Source organism: Heterodontus francisci, chromosome 24 (genome assembly GCF_036365525.1).
Source record: "Heterodontus francisci isolate sHetFra1 chromosome 24, sHetFra1.hap1, whole genome shotgun sequence".
Taxonomy (NCBI): Eukaryota; Metazoa; Chordata; class Chondrichthyes; order Heterodontiformes; family Heterodontidae; genus Heterodontus; species Heterodontus francisci.
The window spans coordinates 42,593,661-42,616,628 of record NC_090394.1 but is presented as its reverse complement, the minus strand read 5'-3'; positions in this window follow the sequence as shown (position 1 = coordinate 42,616,628).

Below are 22,968 nucleotides of genomic sequence, written 5' to 3'. Positions count from 1 at the left end.
ACCCTAGGATGAAGTCCATCAGGACTTGCGGACCTGTAGATTAAAATCACCCATGATTAGCGCTGTACCTTTCTCACAAGTCCCCATTATTTCTTCCTGTATACCCTGTCCTACAGTGTGGTTACTATTAGGGGGCCTATAAATTACTCCCACAAGCGACTTCCTACCTTTACTATTTCTTATCTCCACCCAAACTGATTTCTACACCTTGATTTTCAGATCTAAGGTCACCTCTCTATTATACTAATGTCATCCTTAATTAACAGAGCCACCCCTCCACGTTTTCCTAGTTTCCTGTCCTTCCGAAATGTCATGCACTCTTGAATATTCAGGTCCCAGTCTTTGTCATCTTGCAGCCATCTCTTTCTAATGGCTATCAGATCATACATATTTATTTCTATTTGTGCTATCAATTTATTTGTTTTGTTACGAATACTTCACGCATTCAAAAACCGAGCCTTTAGTTCTGTCTTTTTGCTATTTACGCAACCTCTAGCCTTAGCTGCTTGCACACACTTAATTTTGTACGTTCTGTCCCTTCCTGCCATTCTCTGATTATTATTTCCCTTATTTTAACCTTTCCACCTTGCCTTGTCCTCTCTCTTTAATTTATCATATCTTCTCTCACTTGATCGCTTGCCCGCACTACTTCGTATTTCGTTTAAAGCCCTCTCTACTGCCCTAGTTATACGACTCGCCAAAACACTGGTCCCAGGACATTTCAGGTGAAGACCATCCCAACGATACAGCTCCCACTTTCCACAGTACTGGTGCCAGTGCCCCATGGATTAATGTAGGATTAGTAAAAATGGGTGGTTGATGGTCGACACAGACTCGGTGGGCCGAAGGGCCTGTTTCAGTGCTGCATCTCTAAATAAATAAACCTTAAACCTGTTGGACAATTGCAAGGACTGAGGTTCCTCCACTTCTGCCTTCTTGATCCCCTTACTTTCCTCACTTGCAGTCACAGCCTCCTGTCCCTGACCACTGACCAAGCCTGATGTCTCTATCCAAGGGGGTGTGACTGCCTTCTGGAACAATGTGTCCAGGTAACTTTCCACCTCCCTGATGTATCGCAGTGTCTGTAACTCGGCCTGCAGCTCACTGACTCTGAGCCGAAGCTCCTCGCGCTGCAGACATGTTTGCTGTGGATCACACAGGCATCCACCAGCTCCCACATATTCAGCTGCTACACATCACCTGCCCTGCCATCCTTAATGTGTTTTAATTAACAATTAAATTAATTATTTTGTTATTTTTTAAATTAATGCCCAACCTCACCAGCATTTACTGCACTAACTTACATTGGTAATACAATAAGCCTTACTGCTTAAACTATAAAACAGCAGACTCACCAGCTTTAAAATTTTTCTATATTCCAGCTATTTACACACTTTTTGTAAAAGTAATACATTTCTGTAGCTATTTGCACACAGACTCTTACAGTAGATACTCATCGATCAATCAATTTATGACTTTGCTGTGACATCACTGTTTTTTTTCACTCTTCCTTCAAACCCAGTGCACCCAGCCGATTCCAAGGAGCTCACTGATGTGCCTCTCCAACTCCCTGGTAAGTGTAGGCCTTGAGCCTCAGCCCCGATTTATATACTCCTGCCTCTCCAACTCCTTGGTGAGTTATCTGATGAAAGGTCACACAGACCTGAAATGTTAACTCTGTTTTTCTTTCCACAGATGTTGTTGAGTATTCGCAGCATTTTCTGTCTTTTGTTGCTCTCGGAAAACTCCCTGCCTTTCAATCAGTGTCATGGGATCTTTTACATCAACTAAGGTGAGATGGAGCCTCAGTTCAACGCCTCATCCAAAGGACAGCAACTCTGAGAATGCAGCACTCTCTAGGGAGTGTCAGCCTTGATTATGTGCTCAAATCTCTGGAACGGCTCTTAAACCCATGGCCGTCTGACTCGGAGGCAACAATGCTACCCATTGAGCCAAGGCTGGACCTAAGCAGTATAATGGAAAGTGTCACTTGATGACACTAATGATGACTCTCCAACACTTATATGATGATTGGGAAGAGGCTGATTGCTTAGTAGTTGGCCAGGTTAGATTTATCATGCTTTTTGTGCTAGCTTTAGTCTGTATCTAACCTCTGCTGTACCTGTCCTGAGAGTGTTTGATGGGACAAGGTAAAGAGCACTTTTCTCTCCATCTAACCCATTTTTTTTTTTCTTTTTCTTTTTTTTTATATATGGTGGCCTTTATACCCCAGGCCCCTTTTAAATTTTTCATGTCGAGGGGGCCTTTATTGCTCAGGCCCCCTTTATATACATACTTATATTTTTAAAATAACTTTATTAAAAACAGAAATAAACAAAAACTCAAATTAAAATGCCATTTTCGGCGTCGACAATGCACTCCAGTCCCTGCGGTGCCCACCGGTCGCGGAAGGCCTCAAGCGTACCGGCGGACACTGCATGCTCCTTCTCCAGCGACACCCGGGCGCGAACGTAACCGCGGAAGAGGGGCACGCAATCGGGGAGGACGGACCCCCCGACGGCCCGCAGCCTGGACCTGTGAATTGCCACCTTGGCCAGGCCTAGGAGCAGACCGACGAGGAGATCCTCCTCCCGGCCCACGCCCCACCGCACCGGGTGCCCAAAGATCAGGAGCGTGGGGCTGAAGTGCAGCCAGAACTTGAGGAGCAGCCCCTTCAGATACTCAAAGAGGGGCTGCAACCTCGCACACTCCATATATACATGGAACACGGACTCGTCCAGGCCGCAGAAAGTACAGGCGGCCGGGGAGTCCGTGAACCTACTTAAAAGTCTATTGCACGGGACTGCCCTGTGCAACATCCTCCACCCCAGGTCCCCGATGTAAAGAGGGAAGACTCCCGTGTAGAGAGACCTCCATCGGGGTTTCCCCTCGCTGCCAGATGGCAACGCGGACCGCCAGGGCGTGTCCGGCCGGCTGACGAGGGCGAGGAAATGGAGAGTGTGCAGGAGCAGCCCGTACAGGAAACCCCTCCGCGCTGATTGGAATGGCACGGAGGGCATTTCCGAAAGGCGGCTCGGGTTGTGTGGGACTGGCTCCCGAGGAGGGTTTCGGGGCCTGGGTCCGATGAGCAGTTCTTGCTGAGCGGGAGTCAGCTCGGCCGGGAGCGTTCCACACTCCCGAGCCCCCTCACTACCCGCAGTGAGGGGCGTCCCGGGGGTTTCGGCTACTCCTCCGCCCGCCGGACCGTCCCCGGAGTCAGCCGCCCGGACAGCCGAGGCGCTCACCTCCGCCCACGGGGGAGCGCCCTGACTGGAGGCGACCATGTTCCAGCCTCGGAATAGATCCCGGTAAAAGACAGGCAACTCAGAGAAGCGCGGCTAACGGACTCCACCGGGAGCTGTGTATCGTCTTGAAGGCAGTGACACTGGCGGAAAAAAATACGTCGCCAGCGCAAACCATCTAGGAGGACGCTCGATGTACAGGTATCTCTGCAGGGTCCAAAGGCGGAGAGTCGCAGCCTGGGTGCGGATCTATCTAACCCATGCTGTACCTGCCCTGGGAGTGTTTGATGCCGATGTTGATGCTCGAAATGGCGATTGTTACATTTTCTACTTTAATCTCCCTAATCTTGCTAAAAAATAGCAAGATTTTAATCAACATGACCACGGCTATCGGTAAAATTGATGAGTGTAACTGTATGGAATTCTCATTGAAATGTGAAGCATATGACAGGATTGCAGGTACGCTCTGTTCTATCAGATGTAACAGGTTGTGCCAAAGTGTTTGGATTTAAGTTATCATTAGGCTCAATGGGAGTCTCTGGGTGTCCAATGCATCTGTCTCACATACCAATTTGAGCTATAAATGAGCACAGTCTGTTTTGAAACAAATGTAAATTTTTATACCAGACAAATTAACTGAATTGTTACGACCAGGTGAGAAAGGTGTCGAGGGGTCTTTTACTGTCTTCACCTGGTCTTATTGTAACAGGATTTAATTTTAAACACATTGTGCTTTTTGCTCCCCCTTTGTGAATCCTTGTTCACAGCTTTCCAATTATAAAGCAAAGGAATGAGCACACCAGGTTTTCTTAGGTTTAAAGAAGAAAAGTGAAATTTATTAAACTTACTTAAACTCTAATTCAGTTAACGCCTACGGATATATGACATGCCCACACAAGCATGCACAAGCGATATGCACATGCAAATAGGGACAGGTGTTAGATTTAGATGTAGGTGAGCACTTTGGTGATAGTGACCACAATTCTGTTAGGTTTACCTTAGCGATGGGCAGGGACAGGTATATACCGCAGGGCAAAAGTTATAGCTGGGGGAAAGGAAATTATGATGCGATTAGGCAAGATTTAGGATGCGTAGGATGGGGAAGGAAACTGCAGGGGATGGGAACAATCGAAATGTGGAGCTTATTCAAGGAGCAGCTACTGCGTGTCCTTGATAAGTATGTACCTGTGAGGCAGGGAGGAAGTTGTCGAGCGAGGGAGCCGTGGTTTACTAAAGAAGTTGAAGCGCTTGTCAAGAGGAAGAAGAAGGCTTATGTTAAGATGAGACGTGAAGGCTCAGTTAGGGCGCTTGAGAGTTACAAGCTAGCCAGGAAGAATCTAAAGGGAGAGCTAAGAAGAGCAAGGAGAGGACACGAGAAGTCATTGGCGGATAGGATCAGGGAAAACCCTAAGGCTTTCTATAGGTATATCAGGAATAAAAGAATGACTAGAGTTAGATTAGGGCCAATCAAGGATAGTAGTGGGAAGTTGTGTGTGGAATCAGAGGAGGTAGGGGAAGTGTTAAATGAATATTTTGCGTCAGTATTTACAGTAGAGAAAGAAAATGTTGTCGAGGAGAATACTGAGATTCAGGCTACTAGGCTAGATGGGATTGAGGTTCACAAGGAGGAGGTGTTAGCAATTTTTGAAAGTGTGAAAATAGATAAGTCCCCTGGGCCAGATGGGATTTATCCTAGGTTCTCTGGGAAGCCAGGGAGGAGATTGCAGAGCCTTTGTCCTTGATCTTTATGTCGTCATTGTCGACAGGAATAGTGCCGGAAGACTGGAAGATAGCAAATGTTGTCCCCTTGTTCAAGAAGGGGAGTAGAGACAGCCCTGGTAATTATAGACCTGTGAGCCTTACTTCGGTTGTGGGTAAAATGTTGGAAAAGGTTATAAGAGACAGGATTTATAATCATCTTGAAAAGAATAAGTTCATTAGCGATAGTCAGCACGGTTTTGTGACGGGTAGGTCGTGCCTCACAAACCTTATTGAGTTTTTCGAGAAGGTGACCAAACAGGTGGATGAGGGTAAAGCAGTGGATGTGGTGTATATGGATTTCAGTAAGGCGTTTGATAAGGTTCCCCACGGTAGGCTATTGCAGAAAATACGGAAGTATGGGGTTGAAGGTGATTTAGAGCTTTGGATCAGAAATTGGCTAGCTGAAAGAAGACAGAGGGTGGTGGTTGATGGCAAATGTTCATCCTGGAGTTTAGTTACTAGTGGTGTACCGCAAGGATCTGTTTTGGGGCCACTGCTGTTTGTCATTTTTATAAATGACCTGGAAGAGGGTGTGGAAGGGTGGTAGTAAATTTGCGGATGACGGTAAGTTCGGTGGAGTTGTGGATAGTGCCGAAGGATGTTGTAGGGTACAGAGGGACATAGATAGGCTGCAGAGCTGGGCTGAGAGATGGCAAATGGAGTTTAATGCGGAAAAGTGTGAGGTGATTCACTTTGGAAGGAGTAACAGGAATGCAGAGTACTGGGCTAATGGAAAGATTCTTGGTAGTGTAGATGAACAGAAAGATCTTGGTGTCCAGGTGCATAAATCCCTGAAGGTTGCTACCCAGGTTAATAGGGCTGTTAAGAAGGCATATGGTGTGTTAGCTTTTATTAGTAGGGGGATCGAGTTTCGGAGCCACGAGGTCATGCTGCAGCTGTACAAAACTCTGGTGAGACCGCACCTGGAGTATTGCGTGCAGTTCTGGTCACCGCATTATAGGAAGGATGTGAAAGCTATGGAAAGGGTGCAGAGGAGATTTACTAGGATGTTGCCTGGTATGGAGGGAAGGTCTTACGAGGAAAGGCTGAGGGACTTGAGGTTGTTTTCGTTGGAGAGAAGGAGGAGGAGAGGTGACTTAATAGAGACATATAAGATAATCAGAGGGTTGGATAGGGTGGATAGTGAGAGTCTTTTTCCTCGGATGGTGATGGCAAACACGAGGGGACATAGCTTTAAGTTGAGGGGTGATAGATATAGGACAGATGTCAGAGGTAGTTTCTTTACTCAGAGAGTAGTAGGGGCGTGGAACGCCCTGCCTGCAACAGTAGTAGACTCACCAACTTTAAGGGCATTTAAGTGGTCATTGGATAGACCACTGGATGAAAATGGAATAGTGTAGGTCAGATGGTTTCACAGGTCGGCGCAACATCGAGGGCCGAAGGGCCTGTACTGCGCTGTAATGTTCTAATTCTAATTCTAAAAAAAAAAGAGCAGAATGGAGAGGTTTGAGGCAATCGCTGAAGAGGGGTTTTTACTGTTCTTCAAGCTCACTGTAGGGTCCTTGATTGTAGGTAGTCTTGCTTTTCGTTGGGGCCCAGTATTCTTCTTAAACCTTGTTCACTGTAGGAGACTTTTATCTCTTAGGGTTCATATGTCTTGAACGGTTTCCGAAACTGGTGAGAGCGAGATGAGAGCAGACAGGAGAGAGGTCTTTTCCAGTCCAGGAGCAAACCGCTTTCGGAGTTCAAATTCCCTGTTGGAAGTTCAAATTCAAAAGACCTCCAACAGTAATTTTGTCATGTGACAAAACTGGCCTGATGACGTCTGTTTGTGCATTCAGCCATCTTAGTAGTTAACCTGGAATGCTTCAACATCTGGTAATCAAAAGTCCATTGTGTGTTAAATTGGTGCAGGGAATAACCATTTGACCTTTGAAATACTGTCTGTTGATATGCTAATGTCTCTCTCCAGCCGAAGTCTCCAATTGTTTTAGTTCTTTCTTCACCAACAACAGTTTAAAATCAATGTTCATGTGGCAAAATTAATTTTCCTCATTCTTGGTAGATGGGGGGCTTGTCTGACAGAATTGTAAACTCAAGGGGACCTCAACTTCCTCTTTCAAAAGATAGCTGGAGACTGCCTGTTTTCCTATGTAATTAAAGGCCCATTTTGAAATGTCAGATCTCTGAGAACATTATCCTGATAACAGCTTCTTAATTATGGAGAAAGTGGGGTACTCCCATTTTTCATTAAAAGAATAATCCCAGACCACCCCCTCCCCCAGAATTAGCTTTGGTAATGGCCCTTCCCTACCAATAAACCTCCCTCCGCACCCTACATTTTTGCTCAGTGATGCATCATAAATTGCAACAACACAACCGCGTATAACCTTTATATTAGGAGATCTCTAGTTTTTAACCCTGCTTTGAAGTACTTGCGTGGTCTACAGGAGGCACAATACAGGCCGAGGACACCAAAGTGTGAATTGGTTTAACCTTGTGCTTCCATATCATAAGACAAGAGTCTGTGAAATGAAGATCATCAAATCCTTAGGTAAAAATGTTTGAAAAGCATTCAAACATGTTGGAAACTATATTTTCAAGACTGCTGAAGGGGTTCTTATATTACTTCATTTTTGTTTTGTTGTTTTGCTTCTGTGCAATTATATTTCTTGTAAATAAATTCGATTGCTCATTTAGCCTGAGCGGGAGTCTGGCAATGTGCTGTTTTCTGCCTTCCAGCGTAGACAGAATTACATGGTAGGCAGCTTCTGCAAATTCGAGAGAATATACTGTGATAAAATTGTAAATGTGTCTTCAGGCCAGGGAGAAGGGTGTGAATATTGCATACAAACAGTTACAGGCCATTTAGTCCCTCAGTGCTATCTGCCATTCAATGAGATTGTGGCTCATTTGCCACCTAACTCCATATACTCAACTTTGCTCCATATCCCTGAATACCTTGGGTAAACAAAAATTTAATAATCTCAGTTTTAAAATTAACAATTGATCTGGCATCAATTACTGTTTGCAGAAGAGACTTCCAAACTTCTACCACCCTTTGTGTGTAGAAGTGTTTAATTTCACTCCTGAAAAGTCTGGCTCAAAATACTGGACTATCATAACATCTAAAATAGGATTACATTTATAGGATATATAGCACAGAAAAGGTCATTCAGTCCAAGCAGTTCATGCCAGCATTTATTCTCCACTTGAGCCTCCTCCCATCTTTCCTCATCTAAATCTAACAACATTGTTAGCACAGTGGCGCAGAGGTTAGCACCGCAGCCTCACAGCTCCAGCGACCCGGGTTCAATTCTGGGTACTGCCTGTGTGGAGTTTGCAAGCTCTCCCTGTGTCTGCGTGGGTTTTCTCCGGGTGCTCCGGTTTCCTCCCACAAGCCAAAAGACTTGTAGGTTGGTAGGTAAATTGGCCATTATAAATTGCCACTAGTATAGGTAGGTGGTAGGGAAATATAGGGACAGGTGGGGATGTGGTAGGAATATGGGATTGGTGTAGGATTAGTATAAATGGTCGGCACAGACTCGGTGGGCCGAAGGGCCTGTTTCAGTGCTGTATCTCTAAAACAAAAAAACTAAAACATAACTCTCTATTCCCTAATCCTTCATATGATTGTCATGCCTCTCCTTAAATGCATCTAGATTATCCTCTCCAACCACTACCTGTGGTAGCGAGTTCCACATTCTCACCATTCTTTGGGTAAAGCAGTTACTTCTGAATTCCCTATTGGATTTCTTGGTGACTGTCTTATATTGATGGCCTCTAGTTATCTCCTTCCCCACAAGTGGAAACATTCTTTCTGTATCCATTCTATCAAAATGTTTCAGAATTTTAATGATCTCTATTAGGTCACACCACAGCCTTCCCTTTTCAAGAGAAAAAGATTCAGCCTGTCCATTCTTGCCTATTATGTAAATCCTTGCATTTGTGGTATCATGTTTGTAAATTTTCTCAAAACCCTCTCCAGTGCCTCTATACCCTTTTCATAATATATCTACCATAACTGCACACAGTACTATTAAGTGTGGTCTAACCATGGTTTGATACAAGTTTGGCATAAGTGTCCCACTTTTCAATTCTGTCCCTCTAAAAACAAAATCTATTGCTTGCTTTGCCTTTTATGGCCTTGCTAACCTGTGATGCCACTTTTACTGATTGGCGTATTTGTACTGCAAGCTGCCTTTGCCCCTCCACCCCACCTAGACTCGCACCTTCCAAGTAATAAGTGACCTGCCTATTCTTCCTACCAAAATGTACTACCTCATGTTTATTTGTGTTGAACTTCATTTGCCAATTATTTGCCCATTCTGCAAGTTTATTAATGTCCGACTGTAATTTTTTGCTGTCTTCCTCAGCTTTGACTATCCCCCCAAATTTGGTGCCATCTGCAAATTTAGAAATCGTGTTTTTGATTCCAAAGTCCAAATCGTTAATGTAAGTTGTGAACAGCAGTGGTACCAGCACAGATCCTCGTGTAACACCACGACCCACTCTCCGCCACGGTGAATAGCTACCCTTTACTCCCACACCTGGGGCGGTTTGCTCATGCTATTGGGGAGGTGCCAAGGGGATGGGAACCAGGAGGTGACATTATTGAGAAAAAACAAGGTGCACAAAGAATTGGGAAAGACAGATATTACAAGAGTAAGAAATAGTAAGATATTAGGTGGGGTCAGAGTAAGAGGGAGTACAATAAGGTCTAAATTAGGTTTATAGTGCATGTATGTGAACATAAATAAGGTTGACGAGCTGCAGGCACAGGGAACCTTGTGGGAGTATGATGTTGCGGCGATAATCAAGACCTAGCTCAAAAAAAGAGCAGGACTGGGTCCTAAATATTACTGGATACAAGGGGCTGGATTTTTAAAGCCTGCTGAGTGCCGGTGCAGAGGCGAGTGTGTTATGTGAGTGTTTCTATTTTTCTTTGCAAAAAGTGCTTTAAGAGCCGATATTTGAATTGTGGACTGAGTGAAGTGTGTACAGACTGCAAGGCACCTGTTTCCAAGCAGTTCAACAGAGAAATGACAAGATGATTTATGGTTGTCACATGACTTGATTGTGGGTTTTGGTTTCATTTTTCATTGTGAAAGAAGTGTGGGCTGGACCAGCAGCATGCAGTGAGCTGTCTGGGACCTGTTTGCAGACCAGAGAAAAAGATCTATTCTCTGTAAAAGAAGATTTGCCTCTCTTGGAAACAGAAATCCTACATTTGAGGAAAAGACTCCTGGAGAGAGGAAAAGACCTCTGGAGAGAGAGAAAAGACACAGGAAAAGAGGAATTACTGCTCTCTGTGGAGGAAGACTTCTTTGCAGAGAGGAGGCCCAGCATATTAAAGGTAGCAGATTCCTCTTGCCTCCAGTCTCTCAAGAATCCCTGCCTCAAGAATGATTCCTGTTGCCTCTTGTGTTTTGGGAGATCCTGAAAGCTCAAGAAAGCTTCTACTGCTGGACTGCTACTTCAAAATCCAAGTAGACCTGCTGCTACACCCTTTGCTGAAAGATCTGTGTGATGCCTGGAGCAAACGAATTGCCTTGAATGCTGACCCATCACAAACTGTTCAATAACCTCACCTGGAGAGACTTTGAATGGCATCCAACTATTTGACTCTGGGACACCTCACCGAGCCAGAAATATCCTACCGGACCGTGACAACCTTATTATTTTATTATTCCTACCAAACAGTTGTAAACCAAAAAAGTCTTTTTCCCCGGTTAACCAGATTTTTTTGAATGTATGTGTGTGTGCATGAGGGTTAGGAAGAATAAGAAGTTTTAAAAGAATCTTTTTCACATGTAGAGTTATCTTATTATTGTCTAAGACTTAGTTTATTAATAAATAGTTAATTTTGTTGTTGTTTAAAGAAACCTGGTTTGGTGTGCTTTATTTTGCGGGACAAATAGAGTGTTTAATTTGGCTACTTTCTGGTAGATGGGAAACTTTACTAGTATGCTATGACCTGTGGAGCAGTGGGATTGAATTAACAGTGCATTGCTCCTGCCTTGGTCGCAACAAGGGCCATTTGAAGATCGCGTTCTCGAAGGTCAGCACTGGGACCCACTGCCTCAGGGCACGCAAAGCTATTTTAAAAGGGACGCCAGCAGTGAGGGAACAGGTTGGGCGAGCACTTCCAATTAATTCCCTGATGAGTTCATTGAAGAGCTCATTAACAGGCTTGTCAGCAACAGGTTTTAATTTATACAAGACTGGAAATGTGGAGGACACCATGGGAGGGAACACGGCAGGGTTTTCAAGTCATAAACACAGTGAGGAGCTATGAGGGCTATGGGAAGAGCTGATTAACAGATTGCAGAGGCCCAAAAAAAAAGCTCAGCTGCTTCAATAGTGCCACAGAGTGGCCACTGTTGTAGCTATAAGACTTGCTTTTCAGTGGTGAGTGGCAGGAAACCAGAGAGGGACATGAGGCTGTGAGCATCACTTGGGCAGCTGGAGTTGGCAGGTGAATGTAAAATGCCCAGCTGAGGGAATTCTGATGGGCACAGACACAGCAGTCAGGATGAGCTGTGGCTGATGCAACCTCCTGGATAGCAGGAGATCACAAAAACACAAGAATTTTTTTTTTATTTGTTTTTTGGGGGATGTGGACTTCGCTGGCTAGGCCAGCATTTATTGCCCATCCCTAATTGCCCTTGAACTGAGTGGCTTGCTAGGCCATTTCAGAGGGCATTTAAGAGTCAACCACATTGCTGTGGCTCTGGAGTCACATATAGGCCAGAGGTAGACCATATGGCCCATCGAGCCTGCTCCGCTATTCAAATATGATCATGGCTGATCCTGGGGTTCAATTCCACTTTCCTGCCCATTCCCCATATCCCTTGATTCCCTGCAAGACCAAAAATCTATCTACCCCAGCCTTAAATGTATTCAATGATGGAGCATTCATAATCCTCTGGGATAGAGAATTTCAAAGATTCACAACTCCTTGAGTGAAGCAATTTCTCCTCATCTTAGTCCCGAATGATTGACCACTTATCTTGAGACTGTGTCCCTGTGGTCTAGATTCCCTGACCAGTGGGAACAATCTCTCAACTTCTACTCTATTAAGCCCTTTCAGAATCTTGTATGTCTCAATTAGATCGCCTCTCATTCTTCTAAACTCCAGAGAATATAGGCTCAATTTACTCGGCTTCTCATCATAGGGCAACCCCCTCATCCCAGGGACCAATTTGGTAAATCTTCATTGCACTGCCTCCAATGCAAGTATATCCTTTCTTAAATGTAGAGATCAAAACTGCACACAGTATTCCAGGTGCGGTCTCACCAAAGCCCTGTTTAATTTTAGTAAGGCTTCCTTCTTTCTGTACTCCAATCCCCTTGCAATAAAGGCCAACATGCCATTTGCCTTCCTAATAGCCTGCTGTACCTGCATGTTAACTTCTGTGAGTTCCTTGTACGAGTACCCTTAAGTCTCTCTGAACATCATCACTTTCCAGTTTCACAGCTTTTAAAAAATATTCTGCTTTTCTATTTTTATGACCAAAATGAACAACTTCACACTTCCCTACATTATACTCCATTTGCCGTCTTGTTGCCCACTCGCTTAACCTGTCTCTATCTCTTTGCAGCCTCTCTACATCTTCCCCGCAGCTTACCTTTCCACCGAACTTTGTATCATCAGCAAACTTAGATAGGTACATTACCCTCTGTCTCTTCATCCAAGTCATTAATATAATGTAAATAGCTGAGGCCCCAGCACTGATCCTTGGGGCACCCTGTCTGCTAACTTGAAAATGCCCCATTTATGCCCACTCTATGTATGTTAACCAATCCTCTATCCACACTAATATATTCTCCCAACACCATGAGCCCTTATTTTGCCTATTAATCTTTTATGTGGCACCTTATCAAATGCCTTTTGAAAATCTAGGTATACTACATCTACCGGTTCCCCTTTATCTACCCTACTAGTTACATCCTCAAAAAACTCTAATGAATTTGTCAAACAGGATCTCCCTTTAGTAAAACCATGCTGACTTGTTCTAATCATACTATGCTTTTCCAAGTGCTGATGTTAGGCTAACTGGCCTGTAGTTCCTGTTTTCTCTTGAAAAGCAGCGTAACATTTGCCAACTTCCAATCTGATGGGACCATTCCTGAATATAAGGAATTCTGTAAAATCATAGCCAGCAGATCCACTACCTCTGCAGCTATCTCTTTTAGAACCCTAGGATGTGGGCCATCTGGTCCCGGCGACTTGTCCAATTTTAGCCCCTCAAATCTCTCCAATACTTTTTCCTTGGCTGATATCAATGTCCTAATTTCATCATTCATTTTAGCCCCTAGGTTACTGCCTATTTCTGGTATGGAACTTTGTCTTCTATTGTGAAGACAGACACAAAATATTTGTTCAATGCCTCTGCCATTTCCTCATTCCCCATGATGATTTCTTCTGTCTCTGCCTCTAAGGGACCATCGTCTACTTTAGCTACTGTCTTCCTTTTTATGTACTTATGAAAGCTCTCACAATCTGTTTTTGTATTGCTGGCTAGTTTACTCTTATATTCTATTTTTTTCTTTATCAACTTTTTGGTGGCCCTTTGCTGGTTTCTAAAACACTCCCAATCCTCAGACTTGCTACTATTTTTTCACAACATTGTAAGCCTCTTCTTTTAGTCTAATACTCTCCTTAACTTCCTGAGTGAGCCACAGATGCGTCTTTCTTGACGGGTTTTTGTTTTTGAACTAATGTACTTTTGTTGAACCCTTTGAATTGTTTCTTTAAATGTTTCCCACTGTTCATTTACTGCCATACCTTCCAGTCTATTTACCCAATTAACCTTAGCCAGTTCTACCCTCATACCTTCATAATTGGCTTTGTTTAAGTTTAAGATTTTTGTTTGTGATTGATATGTGTCACTTTCAAACTTATCATGAAATTCAATGGTATTATGATCAGTATTTCCCACTGGATCTTTTACTATGACATTGCTTATTAACCCTGCTTCGTTACACAATACGAGATCTGAGATAGCTTTATCCCTAGTCGGTTGTACAATGTATTGCTCCAAGAAACTGTCACAAAAGCATTCTATAAATTCATCTTCTAGACCACTGTTGCCAATTTGATTGTCCCAGTCTATATGCAGATTAAAATCCCCCACAATTAATACATTACCTTTATCACATGCTCCAATAATTTCCCATTTAATGTTCTGTCCAATAATATAACTACTGCTAGGGGGGCCTGTAAACTACTCCCACCAGTGTTTTCTGACTCTTGCTATTCCTAATTTCCACCCAAACTGATTCTACTTCATGATCTTCTGAGGCCAGATCCCTTCTTATTAATGTCTTTATGCCATCCTTTCAGTATCAGGGCTGCCCCTCCTCCCTGGCCTTCCTGTCTATGTCTCTGAAATATTGTGACCTTGGAAGCCAAGGAAGCACAGCTGGGGGCTGCAAGGGGAGGAAGATGCTACCCAAGACATTGGGTGCACACCCCAAGGGTCAACTACCTGCAAATGACAGAGCGCTAGTGATGTAGGAGGTTGCGCCTATCCAGGGAGATGATCTCGCTCCTGTGTGCTTTGATCCACAATGACCCAAGGCCTCATGGACCCCATGACAGTCCCCAAGCTGCAGCCGTCAAGGTTTCCATTACCCTAAACTTCTATGCAACTGGGTCATTTCAGGGATCAGCTGTGGACCTAGGTAGCAACTCGCAGTCAGCAACTATTCAGGCCATCAGGCAGGTCACCGATGCCATTTTCAAGAGAGCAGGAACTACACCAACTTTGGCACTGATGGGCCAGTGCAGGTACAGAGGGCACTGGGTTCAGTCTCCACGTTGGATTCCCCCAGGTGCAGGGCATCATCACATGCACCCATGTGGCCTGCCTCAACATCCAACTGGTCTGCGGCCACAACAAGAGCTTACTCCATTTGTATGTTCGCTTTTGTGGCAGCTGCCATGACTCCTTCATCCTCTGCCAGTCCGCCTCAGTACTCCACTCCATTCCCCAAAGTGCATGGATGGATCCAAGTGGGCTAAGGAACTCCCTTCAAGAAATGGCTACTGATTCCTCTACAGGAGCCCCAGAAAGAGGCACAGAGGTGAGATAATAAATGCCACCTGCACAGCAGGTCAACCATTAAGCAGGCCACTGGGTTTCTGAAGATGCAATACCCGTGCCTGGATTGCCTCCTGCAAGGGTTTCAGACATTTTAGTGGTCTGCTGCACTCTCCATAACATGGCTTTCCAGAGCAGTGTAGACCTTGAGGACAGTGAGGTCCTGGAAGGAGACAGCTCATTGGCGGAGGAGCAAGTGGTAAGAGAGGAGGAAGAAGAGGGGGGTGGAGGCAGATAACACTGAACAGAGAGGTGCCCCTAGCACAACAAGGTGGCCTCCTCCTGGCATCCTCTGGGAAAAGGGCCTTCCTCCTGTCCCTCACGGCCACCAGTATCAGATTCAGTTTGGCATCAATGAAGCGAGGGTTTGCCGTGACATCTCTCTTCCCTCTGGTGCTGTGGAAGGCAAATCTCTCCCTCAGGACAACCAGCACCCTCAGTGATGGCTGCTATGGAACTCTACATGAGCCCCACACTTGATCTGGCCCACTGCCATTTTAAATCCCATGGCTCTAAGAGGACAGGAAACCCACTTCCATACCAATTAAGGGTTTACCCATTTGAAAATTGCAATCTGAATCAGCTTCCTACATGAAGCAGGTTTCTGACCCAAAGCCAGACCTGATTCCTGCTTCCCGCCTCCATAATAAAAACCCAGCCCATGGTGTTCAGAAAAGGTAGGGAAAGAAGGAAAGGAGGAGGGGTGGCCATATTGATTAAGGATAATATTACAGTGCTGGAGAGAGAGGATGCCCTATAGGGGTCAAGGACAGTATCCATTTGGTTAGAGCAATGAAATAATAGAGGTACCATTATACTGGGTGGATTCTATACGCCAACAACTCATGGGAAAGATATAGAGGAACAAATTGGCCAAGAAATTACAGAGAGGTGCAAGAATTATACAGCAGTTATATTGGGGGACTTTAATTATCCTATTATAGACTGGGATAGTGATCGTGTAAAGGGCGGTGGGGGGTGGTGGGGGAAGAGTTTATGAAGTACGTTCAGGAGTATTTTCTACATCGATATGTTTTCAGTCCAACGAGGAAGGAGGCATTGCTGGATCTAGTCCTTGGTTATGAAGTTGGACAAGTCAATCATTCAGTAGGAGAGTCAGAGCCACATTGTGGCACCACAGGCTCAGCTGCACAGGAGGGGAGGAGGAAGAGTGGAAGAGCAGTAATGATCGGGGATTTGTTAGTTAGGGGAACAGACAGGAATTTTTACGGCAGTAAGTGTGACTCCAGGATGGTGTGTTGCCTCCCTGGTGCCAGGGTCCAGGATGTCACAGAGCGGCTGCAGGACATTCCTCTGGGGGAGGGTGAACAGCCAAAGGTCGTGGTCCATGTTGGCACCAATGACATAGGTAAGAAGGGGGATGAAGTCCTGAAAGCAGATTTTAGGGCGATAGGAAGGAAATTAAAAAGCAGCACCTCAAAAGCAGTAATCTCAGGATTACTCCCAGCATAAGTCAGCATAGGAATAGGAGAGTTGAGTGATTGAACATATGGCTGGAGAACTGGTGTAGAAGGAAGGGCACCAGATTTCTGAGACATTGGGACCGGTTCTGGGGCAGGATGGACCTGTACAAGATGAACGGGTTGCATCTTAGCAGGACTGGGACGAATATCCTCGCAGGGAGATTTGCTAGTGCTGTTTGGGGGTGGGGGGGGGGGGGTTAAACTAAATTGCCAGGGGGATAGGAACCTGAGAGGGAGCTCAGATTGGATGGCAGCAAAACTGGCAACTTTTCAGGGGTGTGGGAACCAGGAGCAAATATCAGAGAGGAATCAAGGTGCACAGAATACTGGGGGAGATAGATAGCACTAGAGTAGGGAATAGTAAGTTATTAGGTGGGGTCAAAGTAAGGGAGAAAGTAATAAGTCTAAATCAGGGTTAATGTGCATGTATGTGAATGCACGGAGTGTGGTTAATAAGATTGGTGAGGTACAGGTGCAGATTGCCATGTGGAAATATGAAGTTGTGGCTATAACAGAGACCTGGTTCAAAGAAGGGCAGGACTGGGTGTTAAATATTCCTGGATACAAGGTGTTCAGGAAAGATAGGAAAGGGAAAACAGGGGGAGGGGTGGCAATATTGATTAAGGAGAGTGTTGCAGTGCTGGAGAAAAAGGATGTCCCAGAGGGGTTGAAGCAGAATCAATTTGGCTAGACCTAAGGAACAAAAAAGATGCAGTTATATTGCTCGGTGTTGTCTATAGGCCACCGGTTAGTAGGAAGGACGTGGAGGAAGACATTTGTAAGGAAATTACAGAGAGGTGCGAAAATTATAGGGTAGTTATGATGGGGGACTTCAATTATCCAAACATAGACTGGGGTACTAGTAGTGTAAAGGGCAGTGAGGGGCAAGAGTTCCTAGAGTGTGTTCAGGAAAATTTTCTACAACAGTATGTTGCTAGTCTAATGAGAAAGGAGACACTGCTAGTCCTGGTTCTTGGGAATGAGAGGGGTCAACTGGATCAAGTATCAGTAGGACAGCATTTAGGGGAGAGTGATCATTGTATCATAAGGTTTAGACTGACTATGGAAAAGGACAAAGAGCAATCTAGAGGAAGAATAATATATGGGGGAAGGCCAACATCAATGGGGTAAGAACGGAGCTGAGGCGAATAAATTGGAGTCAAAAGCTAGCAGGAAAACCAATAAATGAACAATGGGCTACCTTCAAAGAGGAGATAGTTCGGGCACAGTCAAGGTACGTTCCCTCGAAGGGGAAAGTAGGGCAAACAAATCCAGAGCTCCCTGGATGACAAAAGAGGTAGAGATTAAGATAAAGAAGAAAAAGTATGCTTATGACAGATGCCAGGTCGAAAATACGATTGAGACATGTATAAGACACTAGTTCGGCTTCAACTGGAATATTGCCCAATTCTGGGCACCACGCTTGAGCAAAGACATGAGGGCATTGGAGAGAGTACAGAAATGATTCACAAGAATGGTTCCAGGGATGAGGAATTTCAGTTATGAAGATAGATTGGAGAAGTTAGGACTGTTTTCCTTGGAGAAGAGAAGGCTGAGAGGTGATTTGATAGAAGTATTCAAAATCATAAGGGGTCTGGACAGAGTAGATAGAGAGAAACTGTTCCCACTCGTGAAAGGATGGAGAACGAGATGGTACAGATTTAAAGTATTTGGTAAGAGAAGTGAAAGTGACATGAGGAAAAACTTTTTCACACAGCAAGTGGTTAAGATCTGGAATGCCCTGCCTGAGAACGTGGTGGAGGCAGGTTAAATTGAAGTATTCAAAAGGGGATTAGTCACTTATATGAAAAGGAAGCATGTTCAAGGTTATGGGGAAAAGGCGAGAGAATAGAACTGAGGGAATTGCTTTCAGAGAGCCAGTGTGGATACGATGGGCCAAATGGCCTCCTTCTGCACTGTAAGGATTCTGTGATCATTTAGGGGACACTGGTCATTGTATGATAAGGTTTAGGTTAACTATGGAAAAGGACAAGGAGTAATCCAGAGTAAAAATAATTAATTGGGGGAATGTTAATTTCAACTGAGTGAGAACAAATCTGGCCCAGGTAAACTAGAATTCAAAGATTGTAGGCAAAACTGTAATTGAATAATAGATTGCCTTTAAAGAGGAGATAATTCAGGTGCAGTCGAGGTCTGCTCCCACAAGGAGGAAAAGGTAAGTCAAACCAAGCCAGTGCCCTGGTGTGATGAAAGAGACAGTTATGAAGTTATTAGTAGTAAAAAGGTGTTAAAAAGGAGCAGTAGGGCCGATTAGGGGCCAAAAAGGGGCTTTATACCTGGAGCCAGAGGGCATGGCTGAAGCACTAAATGAATACTTTTCATCTGTCTTTAACAAGGAAGAAGATACTGCCAAAGTCATCGTGAAAGAGGAGGCAGTTAAAACACTGGATGGGCTAAAAAGTGATAAAGAGAAGGTTACTATCTAGGCTGGTTGTACTTAAAATCAGCAGGGCCAGATCAGATGCATCTAATTTTTTTTTATTCATTGTGGGATGTCAGCATCATCTGCTAGGCCAGCATTTATTGTCCATCCCTATTTACCCTTGAACTGAATGGCTTGCAAGGTCATTTCAGAGGACATTTAAGGACATCGCTGTGGGTCTGGAGTCATATGTAGGCCAGACTGGCTAAGAATGGCAGATTTCTTTCCCTAAAGGACAATAGTGAACTAGATAGCTTTTTACAACAATCACCATTAAACTACTTTTTTTTAAATTCCAGATTTTTTATTAATTTCACCATCTGCAGTGGTGGGATTTGAACCCATATCCCCAGAGCATTAGCCTGAGCTCTGGATTACTAGTGCAGTGACATTACCACTACGCCACTACCCCTCCTCTGAGTACACTGAGGGAAGTAAGGGTGGAAATTGCAGAGGCACTGGCCATAATCTTCCAATCCTCCTCAGACATGGGGTGGTGCCAGAGGACTGGAGAATTGCAAATGTTACACCCTTGTTAAAAACAGATGTCAAAGAAAAACTCAGCAACTACAGACCAGTCAGTTGGGAGCACTTCTAAAAAACGATAATCCGGGACAAAATTAACAGTCACTTGCACAAATATCAATCAATTAAGGAAAGCCAGCATGGATTTGTTCTGGGCAAATCATGTTTAACTAATTTGATTGAGATTTTTGATAAGGTTACAGAGATTTGATGCAGGTAATGCGGTTAATGTGGTGTACATGGACTTCCAAAAGGCATTTGGTAAAGTGCCACATAACAGGCCCGTCAACAAAGTTGAAACCCATGGAATAAAAGGGTCACAGTAGTAGTATGGATACAAAGTTGGCTGAGTGACAGAAAACGGAGAAGTGGTGAACGGCTCTTTGCCGTCTGGAAGAAGGTATACAGTGGGGTCCCCCAGGGACTAGTAATAGGCTCACTGCTTTTCTTGATCTATATTAATGACCCAGACTTGGGTGTGCAGGACACAATTTCAAAATTTTCAGATGACAAAACTTGGAAGTATTGTGAACTGTGAGGAGGATAGTAATAGACTTTTCAAGAGGACATCGGCAGGCTGGTGGAATGGGCGGGCACATGGCAGATGTAATTTAATGCAGGGAAGTGTGAAGTGACATTTTGGTTGGAAGAATGAGGAAAGGCAATATAAAAAGGTTACAATTCTAAAGGGGGTGCAAGAACTGAGAGACCTGGGGGTATATGTGCACAAATCGTTGAAGGTGGCAGGGCAGGTTAAGAAAGCTGTTAATAAGGCATACGGGATCCTGGGCTTTATAAATCAAGGGATAGAGTTCAAAAGAAAGGAAGTTATGGGTGAACCTTTATAAAACACTGGCTTGATCTCAACTTTAGGAAGGATGTGATGGGATTGGAGAGGGTGCAGAAAAGATTTACAAGAATGGCTACAGGGATGAGAGATTTCAGTTAGGTGGATTGGCAAAGCTGGGACTGTTCTCCTCATAAAAAAAAGGTCGAGAAGAAATTTGATAGAGGTTTTCAAAATCATGAGGGGTCTGCACTGAGTAGATAGTGAGAAACTGTTCCCATTGGCAGAAGGGTCAAGAACCAGGGGACAACCTATTTAAGCTGATTGGCAAAAGAACCAGAGGCAACATGAAGAAAAGCTTTTTTTTTATGCAGTGAGTGCTTAGGACCTGGAATGCACTGCCTGAGTGTGTGGTGGTGGCAGATTCAATTGTGGCTTTCAAAAGGGAATTGGATAATTATCTGAAGAGAAAAAAAAATTACAAGGCTATGGGGAAAAAGGCAGGCGAGTGGGACTAGCTGAATTGCTTTTACAGAGCGCCTGTACAGATGCAACAGTCTGAATGGCCTCCTGTGCTGTGACCATTCTATGATTCACTCTATGCTTTCTATCTTGAAGCCAGCTAGCAATCCATTCTGCCATTCGTCTCCTGACTTTGCATTCTCTGACCTTATTCAGTAGTCTATTATGGGGCACCATATGGAAGGTCTTTTGAAAATGCAAATAAATTACAATTATTGCATTACCATTGTCAAATCTCTCTTTCACCTCCTCAAAAAATTTAATAAGGCTGGTCAAGCAAGAATTTCCCTTTTGAGAACCATGCTATTCATTATTATATTGTTTGTCTCGAGACGTTCTTTTCTTTAGTTGGATACCGTTATTTTTCGTACTACTGATGTTAAGCTGACTGGTCTGTAATTCCCTGGAAAATAGTTTCCATCTATGCTATCTGTTCCCTTTAATATCTCAAAAACATCAATCAAATCAACCCTTAATCCTCTAAAACACTGGGAATACAACCCTAGTTTGCTGGGGAGACCAAATGCAGATTGGGTGACCGCTTTGCGGAACACCTCCACTCAGTCCGAAAGCATGACCCTGAGCTTCCGGCTGTTTGCCATTTCAACACATCCCCCTGCTCTCATGCCAACATTTCTGTCTTTGGCCTGCTCCTGTGTTCCAGTGAACATCAACGCAATCTCGAGGAGTAGCACCTGATCTTTCTATTAGGCACTCTACAGCTTTGCAGACTGAACATCGAGTCCAATAACTTCAGAGCATGACAAGCCTTTTTTTAATATTTTATTTTTTAACCATGTGCCTGTTGTTCACATAGTCAGAGCTGCTCATTATTCTGCTATTAACACTCTCTCTGGACTTTGCCTTTGTCCCAGGATAGCGTTATTATTTAATCTCTCCTGCCCTCTGCCCTATCAAACACCTTCCCCTTTGTACTTTCCCCCACCCCCCTCTCCTTCACTTGCTTAAATCCCAATTCTTTTCTAACCTTTGCCAGTTCTGATGAAAGGTCACAGACCTGAAATGTTAACCCTGCTTCTCTCTCGACAGAGGGTGCCAGACCAGCTGAGTATTTCCAGCACATTTTGTTTTTATCCTAGTTTGTGTAACCTGTCCTCATAATTTAATCCTTAAGTCCAGGTATCATTCTGGTAAATCTACTATCTGCACTCCCTCCAAGGCCAATATATCCTTTGTTATGGTCAAGTGAAGAGGGGTCGAAGGGCTTCCCTCTCCTTGTTTAACCACAACAGTTTAATTCTCTCTTAAAGTAGATGTACTACTGGTCAATTCAGTAAGTGTTTGATTGGTTCTTGTTATGATCATAGCATGTTTAACAAAGAAAGAGGTCAACTTTATTGTACCTAAACCAAACTAATAAAAAAATAAACTACGCGCCAACTTTCACAAACACACATACACTAGAGGTTTACACACACACAAATAGGTTACACAGAGTGGGGAAAGGTAGATTGGTTGAGTTAGAGTCCATAGAAAAAGGGGTATACAGTCTGTGGAGTTTGGTGATTCATCTGGCTTCTTGCTGAATTCGGTGGTCCTGAGGCTTTTAGTTTGAAGAGGTAAATGACTGGTTCGGTGGGTCTCGGAGACAGCAATGCGGACGAGTTCCTCCAGCGGGGTTTCTGATTGTAGCCAGAGTATCCAAAGGTGGTCAGTCAAACAAGCAGGAGTTGAAGCTTTCAAGCTGAAATGGAGTGCGAGAGACCCCCACTTGGGTCTGCACGTGTCAGAGTCCAGAAGTTTCTCCTTCCTCTGCTGCAGAAAGATACAATCTTAAAACCACAGATGGGGAGGGGCTTGTCGCATGACAATCACTCAGTGATTCAAACATAGCAGTTAGCAGTATTTCTCCTTGCTAAAAGAAAAAGAACGATCAATTCCGTTAAACTTCCTGGGTCTTCGTTCTTGCTGGGATATGAGCAGACATTTCGTCTTCCTCCTCACAGGCCTTGCAATGTAGGATAGTGTTGCAAATTAGGTGGCTATCCTAAGCTGCCAACAAAGTCATCTTTTTAGCTGTTCTTTTTTAAATGTTTTTAAAATATAAAGTCAGATCTCCAGTCAGTGGATTAAAGAAAATGATCATTTAACAAAACATATTGGCGTGACACCT